At 37.6% G+C, this 23,779-nt stretch overlaps 1 long non-coding RNA gene across 2 annotated transcripts in view; it reads left to right on the forward strand.

Moving 5' to 3' along the window:
• Positions 1 to 8: 8 nt before the first annotated feature.
• Positions 9 to 23,779, forward strand: part of LOC110029944 — a 28,941-nt gene continuing 5,170 nt past the window's right edge. Inside the window, exons 1-3 of one of the 2 annotated variants that reach the window (XR_002294595.1) lie at positions 9 to 569; positions 3,586 to 3,680; positions 3,797 to 4,259. This is a non-coding gene — a long non-coding RNA (uncharacterized LOC110029944). Of the gene's footprint in view, positions 570 to 3,585; positions 3,681 to 3,796; positions 4,260 to 13,617; positions 14,074 to 23,779 lie in introns of those variants that run through there. The other variant, XR_002294596.1, reaches the window with a different exon arrangement.

Below are 23,779 nucleotides of genomic sequence, written 5' to 3' on the forward strand. Positions count from 1 at the left end.
GATATCTCTCCAAAGTTGAGACACTCATCGACAATATCATTGCGGCCGGTGGACACCTAGATCAAGAAGATATTATCCTCTAAACACTCAACAGACTTCCTGGAACCTATCAAAGTGTCAAGGCAGCTATTCGTACCCAACTACATGCGTTTGTTCTAGATGACTTTCTCTCTCTTTTTTGTAGTGAAGAGATCAACATCACAAGTGATAATAAGAAATTAGACCAGAGTTCTAAACCTACAATTTCTTGTTAGGTTGTTTCCTCCTGCACGATGCCGTGGAAGAACTCATAACAATGCCAGTTCTAGAGGTGGTCAAAGCACATCAAAACCTCAAGTTACTTGCCAAATCTGCAGGAAGTTTGGTCACTTGACAGCCACATGTTGGCATCTGTCCAATCTCAAGTACATTCCTCTCATACAAGCCTTGCAAACGACAACCTCCAATTGGATCTTGCACTCGAGTTCTACAACACATCTTTCAAATTTTAATCATTTACTACTGGCTACTAAGGTGACAAGAGCCGAACGGGTAACCGTGGGTACCGACCAATCCGTAGCAATGGCACCGTAAGCTCCTTCTACTTCACGTATGACATGTTCTATTTCTTTCTTATAATCTCTTATATGTTCATAAATTGATCCATGACAATAATGGTGCTGTCTTTTTTGACCAAAACGGCTTTACTATCATTGATTCAAAGACAAAGCAACTTCTAATCCGGGGAACCAATTCGGACGGCTTATACCCGATCTCCACTTCCACACCCAACCCTTGCCTCTTGCCACCTACACTCAACAGTCGAGTCTCAGGCACAAATGCCTTGGACTTCCACATCCGGATGCTTTCAAGCTACTCTCCAAGATCCAACCTAGTTTAGATATAACCATACATCCTTTTATATGTAATAATTGCAATTGCAGCAAAGGTCATAGACAACCCTTTATGTTTCCTGATTTACATAGATATGCTCCTTCACGTTTAATACACTCCAATGTATGAGGTGCATCCCCAATGTCATCTACTCAAGGTTATAAATACTGTTTAATTCTCCTTGATGATTTCTTGCGTTTCTGTTTGGTGTTCCTTATGATGAGTAAAGCTGAAATGGCTTACAAATGTATTCAATTCATTAAAATGATTCATACTCAATTCAATATAACCATCCACATACTCCGATTTGATGGGTGGGGGGATATAAGAGTGCCTTCCTTCAAAAATTTCTCTAACATAATGGCATCCTTCACCAAGTCTTGCCCCCATACTCCAGAACAAAATAGGGTTGTGGAACGCAAACACCGACATCTTTTCAAAGCCACATGAATTTAACTCCACGACACCTCTCTTCGTTTACACTTCTGGATGGAAACCGTCCTTGCGGTAGCTTACCTTATCAACCGAGTCCCCTCTAAAACCACCCAACTCCAAACCCCTTATGTACTCCTCTACAAAACTCAACCCGCCTACTCCAGTCTCAAGGTTTTTGGATGCCTCTACTACCCATGGTTATGCCTCAACTCCAAACCCCTTATGCACTCCTCTACAAAACTCAACCTGTCGAGTCCAGTCCCAAGGTTTTTGGATGCCTCTACTTCCCATTGTTATGACCTTATACATCACATAAACACCTTATACATCACATAAACTGGTCTCAACTCTATATTTTTCTTGACTATTCTTCAAACCATAAGAGATTCAACTATTACCAACCCAATTCCAGGAAGCTATACATTTCTCACCATGTTACATTTGATAAAAATACTTTCCCATATCATTCTTCCTTCGCTAAGTCCACACCCTTCTCTCGGCACATCTCTCCCCTCCAACGAGCAGCCCTGCATACCTCCAGCGCTCCACTGTTGCAGCCATCAAATCACGTACAAGGCACAACACCCTTCCTCTCTGCTACCCGAAGTGCCACACTCCGACAGCCTCCTATCGAGATCCACTCCCCTCGATTGTAATTTTGCGGTTGCTCTTTCCTTACCCCTCTTCCCACTTTCTGTGAGACCCCATAGACCCTATCTGCTCACACTACAATATCTCCACTTGCTCGTAGTTCTACCCACCCACAACCCCTCTTCTCTTTCATTTCTCCCTCCTTTCTCCTACTGCCCAAATCCATGCTATCCCAAACTCCCCAACCTGCAGAACAGTCGGCTCCAGCCTTCTCTCTATTCCTTGAGCTTCCCTTTGAGATGCTACAAGCCATCTCCTTCTCTCCCGTTTCTTTTTATTCCAACATCGAGCAGCTTCATCGCTTCTTCCACCTACCCGAGAAGCCCTACATCTCACTTCCACCTACAACTTTTCTTCTTAACCTCCTCCACCGCCTTACCTCTGCAAACTCCTCAACTGAACTACAATCTCATGTCATATTTCCGGCCACCAAATAACCCTTTGTTCAACCTCCCCATAATCCGTTGCCGTCTCTCTTCAACCTCGATTTCAGATTAAGGTAAATATCGGAGAAATAGCTTTTGGTTCTATCTAGCAAAAGATGGGAATAAAGTTATTAGGATTTAGTAAATCCCGTAAATCTGAGATTTACTAAAACTTGAATGGAATACTAAAAATTGTATGGCAATGGATTTATTAAATCTGAAAAATCTATTGAAACTATTTGCAAAGTTTTGCGTACATCCAGGTAAATCCCAATAACTCTTTCATCAAATCCCATAAATCCCATAAATCCAACAATTCATGGGATATAGTAAATCCAGGATTTATGGCTGAAATTTGTGAAATCCTAATTTATCAAATCCACAGTTTTATTTTGTTTAAAATGGTCTTCTCGCAAGATTTAGCCTACATCCAACTTAAATATGGGGCTAAATCCGTTGCTAGACAACCTCTTAAAGTTTCTGTGGGATTGAAAATTGTCGTTTTGCTTTTATGAGAAGTCTGATATTACGATTTTATGGGATTTAAAGTTATTTTTTAGGTTGTTTAGTAGGGTTATTGTTTGATTTCTACCAACAGATGCGGGAGAAGCAAGCAGGGGTGTAAACGAGCCGAACACGAGGCTCAACAGATGCGGGAGAAGCAAGTAGGGGTGTAAACGAGGGCGGCACGCTTATAAATCTTCATAGCGTTGTAGTCATTTAAATTTTTTAAAAATACTACTCATCAAATATATATATACATATATATATGATGAATAGTATATTGAGCCAAAACGAGCCAAACATGAGTTGTTCATGAACAATGAGACCATTTTGACAGCCCTAGAAGCAAGTTTGTGCATGATTTAATCTCAAAGCCCTGGATTTGTAGTTGGCAGAGAAATCAAGTGTTAATTTTATGAAATTTGGGTTAATTGTTATGAGAATTAATACAAGTACATCGGAATCATCTCCTCGCTAATAAGGTAAACACACTATACAATCAGGTATTTCTTCGGGTTTTTCCAACCCTACAAAGAAATTCTATTTGAAGTACCCATTCAAGTTGTTCTCGCCTGACTAGGAAATTTTGCTATAAGTACCTTTTCTTGTCATTCCAACAGGGCGGAGAAAGCATGTTACAAGCACCCATTCGGGTTGTTCTAGCCCATAAGGGAAATCTTATCGTATTATTTTGCAGGTATCAAAGTCCTACGCAAATCTTGTTAGGTGCACTGGATAAATCTAAATGTTGGTTGCAATATCTTACGACACTAGCTACACACATTTTGTTAGGTATGGTGGTTAGACCCAATGATGTCTTTTAACATGTATAATTTCCTTTAAATTTAGCACATGTTTTTAAATGAAATTGCACTTTAAAAAAAGATATTTTTATGTTTTTCTTGCAGGTATAACATGTAGGAGAATTGGAGCGAACTGGAGCGAAAACAAAGCGAAACAAAACAAATGGAGCAATGGATGCTTGGGTCTGAACTGGCGCTAGCTTTTGACACCCAGCTTTTGGTGCTTAGGCGTTGGACTCCGTAGAATTTCCAGAGAAGTTGGCGGCCTAGTCACCGGCTATTTTTCCAAGCCAACCAAGAAGATGGCGCCTAGGCGCCACAGTTGGGTGCCTAGGCGCCACAGTTGGGTGCCTAGGCGCCATAATTGTCTGAAGTGTTCTGGGAGTTATTTAGTGGTTCAGGACGATAGAAAAATTGGATTTTTGCCATTTGGGGACTTGGGGACGAAGTTCCAAGGTGGGGAACTCTCCAAGGACTTCAGGAAATCCATATTAGGAGTAGGATACCACTAATTTAGAGAGATTTGTAAGGGAATTTGAGAGCATTTGTAAGAGATTGTATCCAACAATTGCAATTAATTGCAAGGAACAGTAGGGAACTTCAATAGAAGGATTTCATAGAGATTAAAGTCAAGTATTGTATGTTTTGATTGCATTGTAATCTAGTAAACAGGTATTTAGTGAATTTATTTTGCTAAGTACAGTTTGTTCGATTGTCTTGCTATCCTTTAAATCACATATTTAGTTTGATCACTTTGTTTCACGAAGTTTTATATTGATTTTAACTTCTATTGTGAGTAGAAATCCCGTGCTTTTCTTTTGTGATGATTTGATAGTAAGTGTATGGTGTAGAAGTTTAAGAATAAATATTAATTTTATATGTGATTAATGTTCTCCTGGACTTTATTTACATATCGTATCGGCCATAAGATTTGTTAAAACTTTTTGTGACTCATTATGATTAGGAAGAGCCGTGATGAATCAACATGAAAATGTTCACATCGTCATTTAACTATGAAACATACTTGTTAGGTGGTAGTGCAAAGTTAGGGAGATAAGTATTTTGGGAGGTTCAGATTAGAACTTTTTGGGTGACAGGTGGGGCATACAATTATGGGGAGCATATATATGGCACCAACTGACACCTTTGCCAAAAGCAAATAACTAATTATTAAACTAATCTTATCTTATAACTCAGGAGATGATAGATAGACATATGCTCCTTTTGTCACTACTTTATTCATATTTAAAAACTTCTAACCTATAACCTACTTAATTATTTACAAAAGAAAATTGCTTTTTATCACTTTTGAATTTAACCTTATTAATTGCTCTAGATAAGTTTTATCGTAGGATTAAAATAGTAATTTAGTAGTTATAGTAAAATCACATTTATCGAAACTCCAAACTAGGACCTTATAGTAGTGTAGACTAGAACTTCTCTTAAAGTGATTGTCTACCTCTGTTCCATGTGGGTTCGATACTTGAGACTAAAAAAAAGTCATATATTACTTGAACGATACGTTAACACTTAGTGTGAAGTGATTTGACTTGAATGATTAAGTTATTAAATTTATAAAATATATTTTAAAAATTATAATATTTAAATCCTAAATCACTAGTTGTACCGTAGAGAAAGTAGCAATCAAGTTTTTATGTGCCCTTGCGGGGAATCGCTTGGTAGAACTTTTCGGGAGAATTTTAGTTGAATCTGTAAGACTTAGATTTGTAAATTGTAATGTTTATATAGAGTAATTAGTATATTGTGTGTTTTTATTTTTAAAAAGAAAGGCTAAAATGCAAAAAAAAAAAAAAAAGCGTAGAAATCTATCCTATTATTCAAATCTTTAGTATTAAATACGTAGTTAAGGAGCTGCAGACCTTGAACCATACGAATTGGAACTAGAAAAAACTGTTAAGAAGATTAGGAAACAAAGAAAACTTCAAATACTTGTTGTAGAAATGACGGATCAAAATCATGGAAATCCAGATATGGATTGTAATGTAATAGACTTTTGAGGGATTATGCGGACCCTACGGTGGATAAAATTCACTTAAGTACACGAAATCCCGCTGTAGAGGCAAATAGTTTTGAACTTAAGTCTACAATTATTCAGATGGTGCAAAATAATCAATTTGGAGGATCCACGTCTGAAGACTCTAGCTTACATTTTGCGAGTTTCCTAGAACTCTGGGCCACATTCAGATATAAAGATGTTTATAATGACGCTGTTAGACTTAAGCTATTTCTCTTTTCCCTGAAGGAAGAAACCCATCATAGGAAAATAATCAAGTTTAACCTACATCTAATTGGAATAATTAGGGTAATTATAACTTTGAACCTTCTTTTTCTCTTGGATTTAACTCCAACTCACAATATGAGAAGAATAAGTTGTGTATAGAAGAGATTACTATTCAAATGAAGAGTCAACTGCAGAGCCAAGATACTATAATAAGTAATATAAAAAACCAGCTGGGACGGATTGCTAACTCACTTAGCAATCGTCCAAAAGGAACTCTTCGTAGCAACGATGAGATAAACCCTAAGGAGAATAATAATGAGCAAGTTAAAACGATACAACTAAGTGGAAGAGAGACGGAGGATGTAGTTCAAAAAGTGACTGAGGTTGAAAAAAAAAATAGTGGATACTGAAACATTTGAAGAACATGTTTCTTAGGATTTGGAAAAATCTGTCTCTCCAACTAACATTAACATAGAAAGTCCATCTCTACCATTTCTTCAGAAACTCCAAAAATGAAAATTAGACCAACAATTCTCAAAATCTGTAAAAGTATTCAAAAAATTAAGTAACTTAGTATAATTTGATCTAAAATCTAAAAATCTAGGGAGAACCCGACTAAAGATTTAGGAGAACTTGAACTATTTTTTAGGTATCCATTTCTTATGAATTTTAAGGGAGACATTAATATGCATATAGAGAAAATCATTTAGAGAATATTGGATTTAGAAAGAACCATTAAGAACAATAATCTGAATTTGTCCTCTACATGCCCTCAAGATGATTATTATATAAGTGAGAAGGACAAGTTGCAAGAAAAATTGATATTTGAAGATCTATTAGGAATTCCAAGATCAATAATAGATTGGACGATTGATCGGGGATTGCTAAAATGAAATTTTAATCCGAAAGGAATCCTTATTCGTCGTGCTGATAATGTTAAGCCAAACGCTTATTGGGAGGCAACCCAAGGTACATATGCGTTAGTTTGTTCTTGAGTTGTGACTGTTTGTAGAGTGTTGTGTTTGTTGTTTATGTGGATTGGATTGTTTGAGGTTGATTGTGGACGTTAGAATTGTATGTTAGTAGAATTAGATTTGATGTTTCTCTATGTTTAGTTTTCACTACTGTTGTTGGGATGCTGGTATATTTCTTTTTATTGGTTGTATTGGACATTAGATGCCAATGTTTATAAATTTATAATATTTCTGGACAAAAGTACTTGTTTTTCTATACACCTGCGCTGATATCTGTACTATTATTTAGTCTCTCTTCTTTTCAAATTCATTCTGGCATATTTAGTTTAGATTTACTTTCTACTGCACACTGTTATTTTCTAAGTATATTTGCACATGTATCTAATAGACACCTGTGGTAGATTGTACTTCTGAGTTGTGATTTTTCTTTTTGCTTATATTTTCTATACTTAATGTTATAAATGTTAAAAATTAAGTTGGGGGGGGGGGGGGGGGGGGGGGGAGAATTTTTTTTTTAAATGCTTAACTTTATTTGTTCTCAGTAGTTTACATATTAAACTGACATCGCTTTAAAATGACTTGTGGTATGTGGTGTTATCTTTATGATACTATACTTTTGATTTTTAGGAATGATATAGCAGACATAGTTAAAATTTTTTGGTGAAAAGAACTGCACTAGAGTTAAGGTATTGAGTATAAGATGAAAGGAATATGATTTTACTATTTATATTAGGAAAGAATCGTATTTTTGAAAAAAAAAAACTAGGATTCTTTGATATACACTTTTAAAAGAATTGAATCTCTATTAAAATTAATTTTCAAACTAATACATATCATTATCAAGTGAAGAAATGTGATTAGTTTTAAAATTTAGGAAGAGAAGAGTGAAATTCAAAATTATTTAAGTTCTATCCAGATATAGTAATAATCACATAAAAGTAAAAAATTTGAAAATGATCCTAAAAAAAGAAAAAAAAAGAGAAATAAATGTGAGGAGAAGCTTGAGGAGAAGCCTAAAAAAAATTAGTTTCACTTGAATTTTATTAAAGAAGATGACTTAGTTACAATTTTAAACTTATTTTTATTTTATAAAAGTATTAGTCAAATCTTTATGAGTAGAGTTCTTAAAATTCTATCTTTATTCTCTCTAGGAATCCTAAGTTTTTCAAAGTACAATTAATTTTGAAATAGATAGAAAAATCAGAAAACCTTAAGTTGAATATAAGATATTCTTATACCCTAGTCATAGTTTGATTCTCCAAGATTTTTTCTAAGTTGCACTATCACAGTCCTGAGGCAAAAATATAGGATATCCTTATGAAACCAACTACCACAAGTCAACACATTTAGTTTTTAAAAGTTGTAGTGTTTCTTAAGGACAAACAATAATTAAGTTTGAGAGATTATGATATGTCATTTAGCATGTCTTATACCCTAGTCATAGTCTGATTCGCTAAGATTTTTTCTAAGTTACACTATCACAGTCTTGAGGCAAAAATATAGGATATCCTTATGAAACCCACTACCACGAGTCAACACATTTAGTTTTTAAAAGTTATAGTTTTTCTTAAGGACAAACAATAATTAAGTTTGGGAGATTATGATATGCCATTTAACATGCTTAATTTCCTTTATATTTACACATGTTTTTGAATGAAATTGCACTTTATAGAAAAATATTTTCATGTTTTTCTTATATGTATAACATGTAAGAGAATTCAAACAAACTGAAGCGAAAATGGAGTGAAACAGAGCAAATGGTGCTTAGGCGCAGGACTTCGTAGAATTTCCAGAGAAGGTGGCGCCTAAGTGCCAGTTGTTTTTCTAAGCTGACCGAGAAGATGGAGCCTAAGCGCTGCAGTTAGGCGCCAGAATTGCTTGAAAATTTTCTTGGAGTTATTTAGTGGTTCAAGATGATGGAAAAGTGATTTTCTGTCATTTGGGGACTTGGGGACAAAGTTCCAAGGTGGGGAACTCCCCAAGGACTTCAGAAAATCCATATTATGAGTAGAATTCCACTAATTTAAAGAGATTTGTAAGGGAATTTGAGAGCTTTTGTAAGGGATTGTATCAACATATGCAAGGAGTAGTTGAGAACTTTAGTGGAAGGATTTTAGAGAGATTAATGTTAAGTATTGTATGTTTTGATTGCATTGTAATCCAGTAACCACATATTTATTGAATTTCTTTTGCTAAGTAGAGTTTGTTTGATTAACATGCAATCCCTAAATTACATATCTAGTGTAATCACTTTATTTCATGAAATTTTCTATTGATTTTATCATACATTGTGAGTAGAAACTCTGTGCTTTTCTTTTGTGATGATTTGATAGAAAGTCTAGGGTGTAGACGTTTAAGAATAAATCTTAGTTTTATATGTGATGAATGTTCTTTTAGACTTAATTTACATATCTTACTGGCCATAAGATTTGTTAAAACTTGTTGTGATCCATTAGGACTCGGAAGAGCAACATGAGATTGTTCACATTATCATTTAACTATGAAACATAGTAATTTGTTGGTAGTGCAAAGTTAGGAAGATTAGTATTTTGGGAGGTTCAAAGTAGAGTTTTTTAGGTGACAAGCGGGGCATACAGTTATGGGAAGCCTATATGTGGCACTAGCTAACATCATTGCCAAAAACAAATAACTAATTAGTAAACTAATCTTATCTATAACCCAGGAGAGGGTAGATAGACAAAGACTCTTTTTGTCACAACTTTATTCATATTCTTAAACTTCTAACCTATAATCTACTTAATTATTTACAAAAGAAAAGTACTTTTTATCACTCTTGAATTTAATCTTATTAATTGCTCTAGATAAGTTTTATCATAAGATTAAAATAGTAATTTAGGAGTAGTGATATTAAAATCACTTTTATCGAAACTCCAAACTAGGACCTTATAGTAGTAGACTAGAACTTCTCTTAAAGTGATTGTCTACTTCTGTTCTCTGTGGGTTTGATACTCGGGACTAAAAGAAAGTCCTATATTACTTAAACGATACGTGCACTTGCATTACATCTAGTGTGAAGTGATTTAACGTGAAAGGTTAAGTTATTAAATTTATAAAATATATCTTAAAAATTATAATATTTAAATCTTAAATCACTTGGTGTACAGTAGAGAAAGTAGCGGTCACCCATCCTTTGAGCTAGCCCTCCAAGTGGGGATGACGCCGGGAGGCCACCTAAATGCTGTCGAAATTCAGACTGACTGGATCGAACAAATTGATAATATTAAACAATAAAAAAGCTACTAAAGTTCTAAAAATGTAAATTAAGTACCCTTTCGAGTTTTTCCAATTCAACATGGAATATTTTTTTCTTGGTCTTTGTAGCTATTGAAGGCCTACGTGTATCTTGTTAGGTGCGGTGGGTAAAATGATATTTCATTTGCGATATCCCATGATACCACTCACACACACATTTTTTTGTGTCATGGTAAGACCTATCTTCTTGAGGTAGCCCCCCCAAAAAAAGACAATGACAGGCTGCAGGAATTTTATTTGAAGGTCGCTCACAACGGTTGCCACTTTAATCATCACCAAACCCGCAACCCAACTATACAAGCAAATAGAAAAAGCTTCACGAGAAGACTTTAGGTGAAATCTTGCACGATAGCCAGATGATCCACACCACTTTTATAATAGCAGGCAAAATGTGAAGTTTAGGGCCCTAAAATAAAATCTTGAACGTTCTCGTTTGCACATTTCCGAAGACTATTAATGTCAATTCAATTACAATATCTTGGAGAACGTTAAACGTTTTAAGAGTTGTGCAAGGGGTTATTATTGTCGAGTCAAGTATACCTTGAATACAATCAAATGCCTCAAGCTCCATGCACTTAGGTTATATAAATCACTAAAAATCATACTATAAGCACTAGACACTCGCATGTGCTTTAATCAACTTGGTAAATATGTATACACGTGGTTTGAGAATGCTGCACATGTAGCAGGCCTCCTTGCTTATAAAATAAGGTTGTAAGTACTACACTTTGTCCAATCTGATCCTCATTTCTTGGGCTGGAGTTGAATATAAGCAAGGTTGTTAGTCCCAAACTTTGTCTAGTCTGATGCTCATTTCTATGAGGATCAGAGTTGACAATGTTGAGTTTCCGTTGAGCTAATTTGATCCTCCTTCTAATTATGAGAAGAGTGATTAGATTGAGCTAAAAAAATGTTATTCCGATCCTCCTACAAAACTGTTACTTTTAATAATATTTAAGTTATAAGTTTTTGCAATAATGATCGTGTTCATAGTGAACCTCAACTTGAGAGATTTATTTTCAAAACAAGATCTCGAAGTTTATTTCAAAAGTAATATACACTATGAATCTGATTCTCTGTAAGCGAGACATAGCCAACAACGTTTAATTTAAATAATTTAAATCCTCAATAATGACTGTGTGATGGCGAATCTCAATCGAAGGGGTTTCTTTATAGAATTAGATTTTAAAATTCTACCATTTAAAAATTTTAACATAAATTTATTACTCCAAACTTAAAGTAAAATTCATCCATCCTTCGCAATCGTTTGTAGGAGTCGACAATTCTAACACTGACTAGAGCTCACAAGCCAATGTCCTATCCATCATACTACTAAATTTAAACTCAAAATAATTTATGTTAATAAGGACGTGAACCGAGTCTTCTGTCTGTGTGGTTTTGCTGTCAAATGATACCACAAAGAAGCGTTTGTGATCAGATCTCTCTGATTCTGTGGTTTGTCGCCAAATAACGCCATTATATTACGATCTCGATTATAGCCCGTATGTTTACCAAAAAGAAATTGCTATTTTGAATATTGAATCATATGATATATTTAATAAGGCGCAAACATTTTGTAAGCTAAGGTCGACTTAGATTAATCTTTTTAGACAAACATTTAACCCATGTCTATAATGTTCCCTTGGATGAAACAACCCATGACTGCTGACAAGGATCCTTCCATCAGGTTGGTTCAACTATCTATGCAGGGACCATGACAAACCGTGATGAAGGAACCATGAGATCTTGATCGGGTTCGTCATCATTTCCCTCACCATCAGTTTTAAGCTTACGGTGATAAATTTCATAATTTTAAAATTTAAATCTACTATTACTATATAATAAATCTGAATACTTGGTGCTTAATGACTATCTTTAATCGAAAGTGTTCTCTCGATATCAGGAGGGTTAATTAACAGTAGAGGCTTCCGCCTATGAGAAATCTCAAACCAAAGGTCTTAAAGTCCTCACAAAATGAGTACGAAATCTCTTAGTAGTGTCTTATCTACTATTTGACCTGTCTTTTGAAAATTTGAGCTAGAACTTTAACACATAAACTCTCGATGAGTCCGGAGCATTTTAAATTTTTGGAGCTCACACTGATGCTGAATATACAATTTTTAAAGATTAACCTCTGGTTTCATGGGCTAAATTCATATAATTTAAGAGGTTTTTCCCTCAAAATTTCATAATTCGATTGTGGTGATTGACGGGCTCAAAACATCTGACATCGTTAATTTTTGTTCCATCAGTTCTAGTGGCTTGTGTATTCTCTGTTCAAAACTACCTGAAAACCACTCTCATCTTCTCTTTACCTGTTGAGTTTTCCATGAAAGTTATTTGATGCCTTCCTCCCAAGGTAAACTTCACATTCTCTGAATGCCTTTGTTGCAAGCTCAGAAGTTCATGATAATGATATTCTCAAGAGACTACATTTGCTGCTAACCATGGCTAAGTTATATAGAATTTTGGTGGGAAAGGAATGATATGATTCATGTTGCATCTCTTTCATTTTCTGCTGTTTGTGAGAGCATTAAGCTTCATGTGTGTTATAAAATTCCTAAATGGAAGGCTCTAGGGCGATGGAATCCTATCATGGATCAGTATTGCAACATGGTGGACCAATCAATGATAATTTTGATTCCATCTCGCCACCTTTTTGTTTCATTTTCCTGATTTTGATCTCATCCCGTATTATTGTCTTCATATGCCATTTTTTTCCTTGAATTATAGGGAGGCTTTGTTTTTCTCCTTCTAGTTTGGACAACATTGTAACTATTGTTATTCCAATAATAAATTTGAGCTGCGGATCTCACTTGACAACATAAAGGGACATATTGCCCAAGGATAAGCACGAAGTGATTTTGAAATCCAAAAGTCATGCCGGGCAGTAATGTCATGGATTTGTCCTGTGTTAGCACCTGGGACCATCTGCTGTCATTGAATTTAAATAAAAGTCCATTGAAAATTTTCATCCATCAAGTGCATTAGAGGCACACAAGCAAACCTACATGGAATCATTGCCAAACAAAACCACACAGATTCATTTCGAAAGTAATGCCCCCAAAAAATATTGCTATTACATTTATATGGATAAGTCAAAAGCTATAGGAACGGTACAGAAACTTCTACAGGTGCTGCATAACGGCTGCTTTTTATTTTTGAAAAATGAATTGAACATGCAGTAAATTAATCTATCATAACTTTTATCAGTTTCAACAGTAAAATTGTTTGCAGAATTTTAGGGCTAACGTGTTCCTTACAGTTAGGCAGTTCTAAGCGAAGTTATGTGAATGAAGTTGAAAGTTTTGATTTGCATTATATTATTTGTGGAAGCCTCACTGCTTTGATACATTCGGGCTGAAATTATCTATTTTGCTAAGATTTCTAGCTATGTTATATACTTAGTTTTCTTCCTTGATTGTTTTCAAATGCAGGTACTTGTTATCTCTCGAGTAATTGTTGCATGGCAGCCAATCGGCACACCAATGGGTTTATTTGACATGGGTACAAAATGAACATGAAAATGTCAGGTTAATTTGGAGTTCATTCACCATGCCTTAAAAGATCTCTGTCGTGAAACAAACAAGGTATCTGAAGGAAAGGAAACAGTTTGGAACTCTACTTGCAGCACTCCAAATCAATCAGGAAATACTAGTTCGCATGCTTGGCAACATTCAGGCAATGCTTCTTGTTGGTTGGCGTCTATTCAAGTTACACGCATCTGGAAAGATAACTAAACGTTTTGTTTTTTGCAAACTTGTGCTGCTAAGTAGCTGTTCTCTGGTTCAATTATTCAGGCATTGAACTCTAATAAGGCAAGAGAAACAGTTTCCCTTGGTCATGAATTAGTTGGAGGAAATGGTATATTGGCTGATTTGTTAGTGGCAAAGGTCAGTCTTCTAGTACATCTGCTTTTCTTAACTGCTATAACGAGATTTTTATGAGTTAGAATATCAAATATGATAAAAAAACTTTAGGTTAAGTAATCGAGACATTTGCTATTTAATTTCTAGTAGAAATTTTCTTGATGTTCAAATTTGGCGTCTTATGTCAAGATGCTCCATGCCCCGTGTTATATTGGCTCAATCTGTTCTCTGTTTCACGTATTGTGCTGGTTTTTGTTTTGGTTGCAGAGGATTTAAATTTGGCTGAATCACATCAGCTGACTATAGATTTGTGTGCGGATCAGGACACCTTCAGGATTCGTGCCTTTAATGGTCTAGATCCACATGATCTACATGTATAACTCAATTTTGTCAAAGGATGTGTTTTCTAAATTTGAGGGGGTGAATGAAGAAAAGCGAGGTGATTAATCATTCAAGATGAATAAACCATTGGTGTAGGAATTTATCTCTAAGGGAAAGTTTATTTGTAAGATTAGGACATATCTATTATGTAAATGTGTCAATAAAACCACTTTATCTAATTATTTAAAATGATAGTAAAAAGGGGCAATACATGCATGGCACTCGAAACATTGCTATTTACAAATCTAACACCCTCTTTTATACATTTTTCAAACATTGCTATTTATTTCTTAGAAGGGGCAATTATCCGTAAAACTTATTTAGTATTGATACGCCACTAACAAATTTTCATCATCTGATATGAATCTCGAAACATAACACAAATCTTAAGACGATATTTTAAGCAAGAAACATTTAAATCTTGATAAAAAGTTTTCCAGAATTCCGATTTCAGCAAACTTATAGTTAAATTGACCGGTTCGATGATACAGACCTAATGATATGAAAACTAGTCCAATCCGAGTAAAAAAGCTCATATCAAGTCATTAAACCACCATTTGAAGATTTCTGAACACATTTGGAAGGTCAAACAGATGTCGACACTGGTAAGTTTATACTCGAATCGAGCGGCTCGACAAGAAGAATGAAACGAGACCAAGACCACTCAATTCCTACATTATTAAGACACTCAAATGTCCATTAAATACGACATGATCAGAGGAAACTCTCTGGACAGTCCGATCAAAATGGTTGATATTTCTGCATTAATTGTACCCATAATACTATAAATAGACTCTCACCTCTCACATGAGGGGAAGCTGAAGTCTAGAGAGAGAGCCTGAGGCCTTGAGGAGAAGCTGCAGCTCAACACCATACGACCGCCGACGGGCACCGTCGACCGTCGTCGACGACCACCGACCGTCGTCGACGACCACCGACCGTCGTTGACCTCTGTTAAACGTCATCGACCATCACTGACCATCATCGATCACCACCAACTAGACGCCGTCAGCAACATTGTAATCTTAAAAATATAGTTACCCTTTTTCCGTCTGTGGGATAAGGAATTTCTGTAATCATCAATTCAATAGTGGATTTCTGCAACTGGGCCAGACCCTGTGATTTTTTCCCTTTACGGGTTTTCCACATAAAAAATTTCGGAGTCATTACCGCTTGTTTCATTTTCATCTGTGTGTGTGCTGAACTTTCGTACAACGCTAAGACGATAGTCCGTTACTCTGCCGCCTCGAATTTTCTAGCACGCATTAGTTTGGCGCCGTTTGTGGGAAACTCTCAATGCCACCACTGAAGTACTTGCTCAATTTCCTACATAGCCACCAGACAAAATATTCGGGACAACGAAATAGCTCGCTCCAACTCCAATCGTTCTAGGGAACAATCACGAAGTTAAGGGCGACATGTTTCTTCATCTTCCTGCCCTGGAAGACTTTATCCAACCAACGAGGGGGTCTCGGGTCCTTCTATGGAAGAACGAATACATAGAATGGAGGAGTCTCAAATGGAGATCATAGAATTCCTACGAGGGATCCAACAACCATTATCCACTCCGATGAACGAAACCCGTTTACCATTAAATCCGCAACCTACGAGAAACATACCGACTGAAGGAACTCGTACCGGCCCCCCTGCTCAAGAAGGAACAGTTCCCTTGTCAGGTCATGATGTTGAACTCCTAGACACTGCAAGTTCCACTCATCCATCTCATACAACTCCACTGACACCACCACACCTTGTTACTGTTTCAAATGATGTCATCCGTAACGAACTACGTCGCCTCGTCTGAGACGAGTTCCCTCTAGAGAAAAAAATCACTTACGCACTCACCATAACATTCTTGAATTCTCTCCCTTAACAAATGCGGTCTCCAACACCCTATCCCAACAGGCTTCAAGCTGCCGAATATTAACACATATGAAGGGATAACTGACCCCTATGAACATATTGATCATTATCGAACCATCATGCACATTCAACGTGTCTCTGACGTGGTTCTATGTCAGGTGTTTTCAGCCACTCTTAAGGGACAAGTTCGAACCTGATTCTACTCTCTGCCGGGAGAGCACTGTAAACACCTTTAACGAGCTTGCCAGACTGTTTGTGGAGCAGTTCATAGCAAATCGACAGATCATCAACGACAGATCATCAAAGATTCATATCATCAAAGATTCATTCCATCCCTCAGGAATTCGTCAAAGTGAAGGAAAGTAGCTCAAAGACTTTCTACAGGTTTTCTGCTGAAGTCTGTCAAATTTCAGGAGTAGATCCAGAGTTACTTAGGGGGGTTTTCCTTGGGGGGCTTCGCTCAGGGCCCTTCTACTCATCACTGATGCGGGAGACAGTTCATTCTTATAGTTCCGGGAGACAGTTCATTCTTATGCCTATCTTATCCACCGAGTTGAGGCCCAAATCACTGCGGACGAGGTCATCAGTGCACATAAGGAACAATTTGAGAAATTTGAGGGAAAACACAAAGGTAACTCCAGAGACAATAATCAATCTTTGCAACGGAGAAAGTCTGAACAACCAAAGAATCATGACCTCCTTTAACCTGCGGGCCAACGAACTGAATATTAACCCAAAAAAGAGTATACACCACTTAACACGTCACGTGCTAACATCTTGATGACCATCAAAGATGAACAAGCTGTTAAGTGGCCTCACCCCCTAAAACGTAACTCAGGAAATCAAAACAATACTGTCATGTTCATCGAAGTCGTGGACGCACCACCGAGGCATGTAAGCTCTTTACAACAAGGATATCTTTGTCGATTTATACAAAACAAACTAGCTAGTGGCGATAATGCTCTTACTGTGGGGCAACAACACAAAGGTAACAACATGGGGGTCACCCAGTCGTGGGTGAAATTCAAACAATTGCAGGAGGCTCATTACTAACAAATCAAATTCTTATCACTGCATCTGATGAACCAACATATAAGAAATTGTGCCTTGAGCCTATCACTTTTGATGATTTTGATCTAGAAGGAGTCCGAGTACCTAACCAAGATTCTCTTGTCATTAGCGCAGGAATTGACGAACCCTGCTACAATGTAAAAAAGATCCTGATTGACAATGGGAGCTCTGTTGATGTTTTGTTCTACTCCATTTTCCTTAGTTTGAGACTAACAAGGGCAAAACTTCACTCTGCATTTGGGCCATTATATGGTTTTGATAATCGACCAGTACGGGTCGAGGGAATAATAAATCTCCCTGTTGTAATAGAAAATTTTTTTCGACAAATAACTCGCTCAGTTCAGTATTTTGTTGTCAAGTCAGAATCAACATACAATGCCATCTTCGGGTGACCTTTACAATCCATCTTTGACATCGTAACATCTGTGCTACACTTGAAGCTCAAATTTTCAACCCCAACAGGGATCAACGTTGTACGAGGAGATCAACAGATATCACAATCATGCTACCTCAGGCAGGCTCAGCCACGCCCATCAGTGACACTTAGCATTGAAAATTTGATCCCCGAGATAAAGATGTATCTCAAAGAGCTTCCCCCGTGGAAGATTTGGTTCATGTCCCACTCTCTAATAAACATCCATCGAGAACAGTTGGTTCTTTACTGTTCGATGAACAAAGGTCAGAATATGTAGATCTCTAAAGAAACTAGGATATTTTTGCATGCACCCCAGCCGACATGCCTGGGGTTGACCCTGAAATAATCTTGCACTCTTTAAAGATAGATCCAACATGTAAGCCGGTGGTCCAAAGAAAATGCAATTTTGCCCCAGATCGCTTACAAGCTATTGAACAAGAAATTAACAAGCTTCTCGAAAGCAAAGTTCATACGGGAAGTACACCATCCTGCATGGCTGGCCAATATCGTCATGGTGAAAAAAGCTAGAGGTTCGTGTAGATTGTGTGTCGACCATACACACCTCAATAAAATATGTCCGAAGGATAGCTTTCCCCTTCCATGCATAAATCAACTTGTTGATGCCACTTCTGGATATCAGATGCTCAGTTTTATGGATGCGTACTCAGGGTACAATCAAATAAAGATGAATCCAGTAGACGAGGAAGCCACCTCTTTTCAAACAGATAAGGGCTTATAATGTTATCAGGTTATGTCATTCGTGTTAAAAAATGCTGGTGCAACTTATCAACGACTCATGAACAAGGTCTTCAAAAACATGGAGATTTACGTTGATGACATGTTAGTAAAAAGCCTGGAAGCATCCCAACACACTTCTCATCTGGAGGAGTATTTCCAACTCCTTCGTCAATACGATTTACGACTTAACCCGACTAAATGTGCTTTCGGAGTAACATTAGAGAAGTTTTTGGGATTCATGGTTACCCATCGTGGAATTGAAGCAAAGCCAAAAAAAATCAAGGCGCTGAGGGACATGATACCTCCAAAAAACATCAAGGAGGTACAACGGTTGAATGGTCGTATAGCCGCTTTATCCTACTTAGCCCGTTCTGGGGATAAGTATCTGTCGTTCTTCAAGATACTGAGAGGTGCTCGGAACACTGATTTTCAGTGGACAGATGATTGTCAGATTGCTTTCGAGCAACTCAAGACATATTTGACTTCACCGCCCCTTCTCTCAAAGTCCATCCAAGGAGAGATGTTATATATCTATTTGACAATTTCACCTCATGCAATAAGCTTTGTTCTTGTCAGAATAGAAAACTCAGTCGAGAAACTAGCATATTACGTTAGCAAGATTTTCTCTGGTACAGAAAGTCGTTATCCAATGGCGGATAAGACAACACTTGTAGGGTTGTCAATTTGGCTCGTTGTTCGCGAACAACTCGTGTTCGGCTCGTTCGTTAAGCTTTCTTCCATTATTAAAAGCGAGCCGAAATCGAATAAATTTTAAAGCTCGAAATATAAACGAGCTGAACACGAACAAACATTTGTTCGCTCGTATTCGACTCGAATTGACTCGAAAAGAAATAAATAAATAAATATACACACACATATGATATATATTTATAAAATTAAATATTATAAATTCTAATTAATTAAATTTTTAAAAATAAAAAATTTATTAAATTTTAAAAAATTAAATCCTATAAATTGTAATATATAGCAAATTATTAATAAATATTACTTTTATAAATTTTATATATTTATATAATATAAAGTTATATATCTAAGCTCTTGGCTGCGAACTGCGTTAATATTTATAAAAGTTATATAAATATTTATATTATAACTTATAATATAAAATATAAGTTATATATTTATAAAATATAAGTTATATACAATATTAAACCCTAAGCTTTCGCCGACTCTTATCCTTCCTCTCAAAATCGCGAAAAAGGCGCTTGGCGGCTGCTTCTCCCTCTTCCAACTCCCTCTCAAAATTGCAAAAGGCAATCGACCGTGAGAGCTTAGTGTTTGTCGTTTGTGTTTGCCGCTCTCCTCCTCTTTCGAGTCATTTTCTTCTCCTCTCAAGATCGCGAAAGGGTTTCGACAGCGAGAGCTTAGGGTTTGTTCTTCCTCTTCCTTTTTCAAGTCATCGTCCTCTTCCGAGACATCTTCCTCTCCCGATTCTTCCAATTTCGAGCCGAACTCGAGCCGAAAAATATTATTTGAGCCGAACACGAACACACCTTTCACGAGCCATTTCGAACACGAGCCGAACGCGAGCCGAGCCTGAGCGATCTCGTTTACAGCCCTATGCAATTGCCTTGGTATTCTCAGCAAGGATACTTCGTCCGTACTTCCAGGCTCACATTATCGGCGTTTACACGCAACTCCCTTTGAAGAATATCCTACAAAAAACTAGAAGCATCGAGAAGATTAGTTAAATTGTCAGTAGAATTGAGAGAATTTGACTTCCACTATTTACCATGACCGAACATCAAATCACAGGTGTTGGCCGACTTTGTGGTAGAATGTATAGTGCCTATCTCTGATGAACCACCCTCTTCTCTTCCACGGTCACCGCAGTGGACACTATATGTATACAGAGCATCCGGAAACTCGGGGGCTGGTGTAGGAGCACTACTCATTTCCCCAAAGAAAGACATTTTTGAGTATGAACTTCGTTTGAAATTCCCGGCCACCAATAATGTTGCTGAATATGAAGCACTTGTCGCCGGATTAAAGCTTGTCATCAACTGTGAAGTAAAAAACATGATTATCTACATTGATTCTCAACTCATCGCATCCCAAGTAGAAGGAGAATTCGACGCTCATAACTCACAACTGGTGCAGTATCTCAGTGTATTAAAAACACTGCTCGCCCAAATTGAAACATGCCGACTCATTCACATACTTCGAGAACATAACACCTGAGCTGATGCCCTCTCAAAGCTTGGAACTTCAACTATTGGAGATCTCTATAAAAGAAGGTGTATTGAGGAGATACATTTTCCTAGCATCCATGACTCATGGGTGATATTGTCTATAAATGACGCAAGGGAGCCATCTTGGGTGGATCCCATCATCTTCTTCCTCCGAGACGGAACACTGCCAGATAATGGTACTACATCAATTCACATCCGACGCATGGCTGCCTACTTCATTCCTATAGGGGATGAACTGTAGAAGAAGACATTTGTAGGCCCATATCTCAAATTTCTTCCTCCATCTGAAGCTGATTATGCTTTACGAGAAGTTCATTCCGGAATATGTGGGGAGCATCTTGGTGGCAAGACACTTGCTCTTAAATAATGAGACAATGTTTCTACTGGCCCACGATCAAGCAAGATGAATTAGAGTTTGTGCAAAAATGCAAGAATTGCCAACTACACTCAAATCTTACGCATGCACTGCTAGTAGAACTCACATCTTTTCTGAGTCCTTAGTCTTTCGCCCAATGGGGGTTAGATATCATGGGGTCATTTTTGATAGTTACTGGACAACGAAAATTCATCATCTTAATTGTCGACTACTTTACCAAATGGGTGGAAGCAGGGCCTCTTGCCAAGATCACTGAGATCAATGCCAAACAGTTTGTCTGGAAAAACATCATTTGTTGCTATGAGTTTCTTGCGAAGATTATCACTGATAATGAGACTCAACTTACTAGAAGAGTCTTCACATCATTCTGCAAGGATCTTCACATTCAGTTGGTGCACACTGCTGTGGCGCATCCCCAAACAAATGGATAGACAGAGGTGACAAATCAAACGGTGCTTAAGGGATTGAAGACTCGTCTTGAGAAGGCTGAGGGGCAGTGGGTAGAAGAGCTGCATAACATTCTCTGGGCCTATCACACCACCGCACGAACTCCTACTGGGAAAACTCCATATAACTTGTGTTTTGGCACCGAGGTTGTCATCCCCGTTGATATCGAAGTTCCAAACCCCCGAGTCAAGATTTTCAACTCGGATAACAATGAAGAAAAGCTCTGACAATAGTTGGATTTTCTCTCGGAAATACGCGATGTGACCCACCTCAAAGCTGCTTCTTATCGCCAAAGAATTGCTCGCCACTTCAACCGAAGAGTAAATCCTCGACCTATCTCCATTGGTGACCTGGTTTTGCATAGTATTAAAACCGCTAGTCATGGTCCCCAATGCAACAAATTATCCCCTCTCTGGGAAGACCTATATATCGTGGCTGCCATGATCAAGCTTGGAACCTTTAAGCTCAAAGACTTAAATGGAAAAATTCTGCCCCGGACTTGGAATGCCTTCAGAAATACTACCAGTAGCACTTCAGTCACGTCATCTATGTTATATTGCATAAAATGTCAATGTACCTCAGACTTATTTTATTATTTTCTTTATCTTTAGAAAGTGTAATGACTCTTTTACAAGTCACTTTATGCTATCAATCCGAGAAATACATAACTCTGATTGTATTTTAGTCAGAGCACGGTCGACCGCAGGGGGATTTGATCTGACCTCATGGGTTAATATCGTTGAATTTTTACTCTAATAAACAACCCTAAATAGGTTTACAGTCATTGGTGGTCTACACCTGATCATTTCCACACAGGTTCATAAGTGAGCAATGCTCCAGCAAACAACCTTAGATGGGTTAATAAGTCCTCTGTGGACTTTTTTTGGCTCCTCCCATACATGTTAAACATCACTGAGTAATACTCTGATGCATAACCTCAACCAAGTAAAAGACTGCTGACAATTCATCCCCACGACAACCTTCTTATATGACAATGGACATCCAGCGCGTCACCGTGACGCACTGCCACAACGCATCACTACGCTATAACACATTGATTTTGTTCATTTTTCTCTCTTTTATTTTAGGAGTCGCCAGTTTGTCGATCATCGTATACTTCCCTTATTCAAATAAATCTCCCTCCCAAATCAGATCAGTGATTCGAAGAGGAGAGGAACCGAATAAGAAGGGACATACGACAAAATGACAAACAAGAGAAAACACAAAACGTGGAGAGCTTACGTGCGATAAACCTCGCAAGGATAGGTTAAGAGTGTTCGCCCAAACAGGATCAGACAAAAATAGCTTAAACCAATATCCGCGAACGAATACCTACGTAGACTACCCAAAACCAGAGAGTCAGGTGTAGGTGTCTGTTCTAGGGTCAAGAGCACTCCTAAGGAGACGTATCCCACTTGGTTAATTACATCTTGGGGGTACCCAAGAATACTCTCGATAAAAAGAATTTCGTTTGAATTATCATAAACTTGAGATATAGGCAATCGAAGGAAGGTTATTCCGTGTGGGAACAATCCCGATGCTTGAAAGCTCACACTAAGCCATCGGGTAGAGAGTGAGTCTCTCACATCCCGAATAGGTAGCGGCTCATCGACACACAGGGCCCATGGAATAACCTAAATCATCTTGACGAGGATATCCAAATACGTCAAAGCACGTCCGGGCCATAAGAAAGAACAGAGGACAAATCGTCGTATCCCAAATGGGCGGCAGCTCATCGACAACGGGTCGTCAAGGTGATATCAACGAAGTCAAAGAGCGACAGGGCTCAAAGGGCTCAACAAAAGGAAGGTAGAGTGATTCTAAATAGGTAGAGGTAATTGAGTCGGGTTACCACGGACCCGTCATCCACAGCTATTAGGACCATAAGTCTACCTGGTCGTTAAGGTAGTCGACCCAACATGTCTTGAGATTCCCGGTCAGCAATCCATGAATTGCGTCGTCTACGGGAACCTCGGTAGCCCTAAGGTCAAACGAAGAAGACTTTATCCTATGACTACAAGATAAAGCTCCAAGAGGTGAGACTAACAAGGATGCCTCAGGAAGGAAGAGAAGCAGAGGTTTAGCTACAAATCTAGAAGCACTCCAAACAAAATGACTTATACCCCGTCTGGGTCGGGGAGCCTTCTAACATACTAGGCGCACTAGACAACCACCTATACAAATGTATGCTGGGCCAATCAGATTGGAGAAGCACAGGGACTCCTG

The sequence above is a fragment of the Phalaenopsis equestris genome, unplaced genomic scaffold (genome assembly GCF_001263595.1).
Source record: "Phalaenopsis equestris unplaced genomic scaffold, ASM126359v1 Scaffold000615, whole genome shotgun sequence".
In the NCBI taxonomy this organism is placed as follows: Eukaryota; Viridiplantae; Streptophyta; class Magnoliopsida; order Asparagales; family Orchidaceae; genus Phalaenopsis; species Phalaenopsis equestris.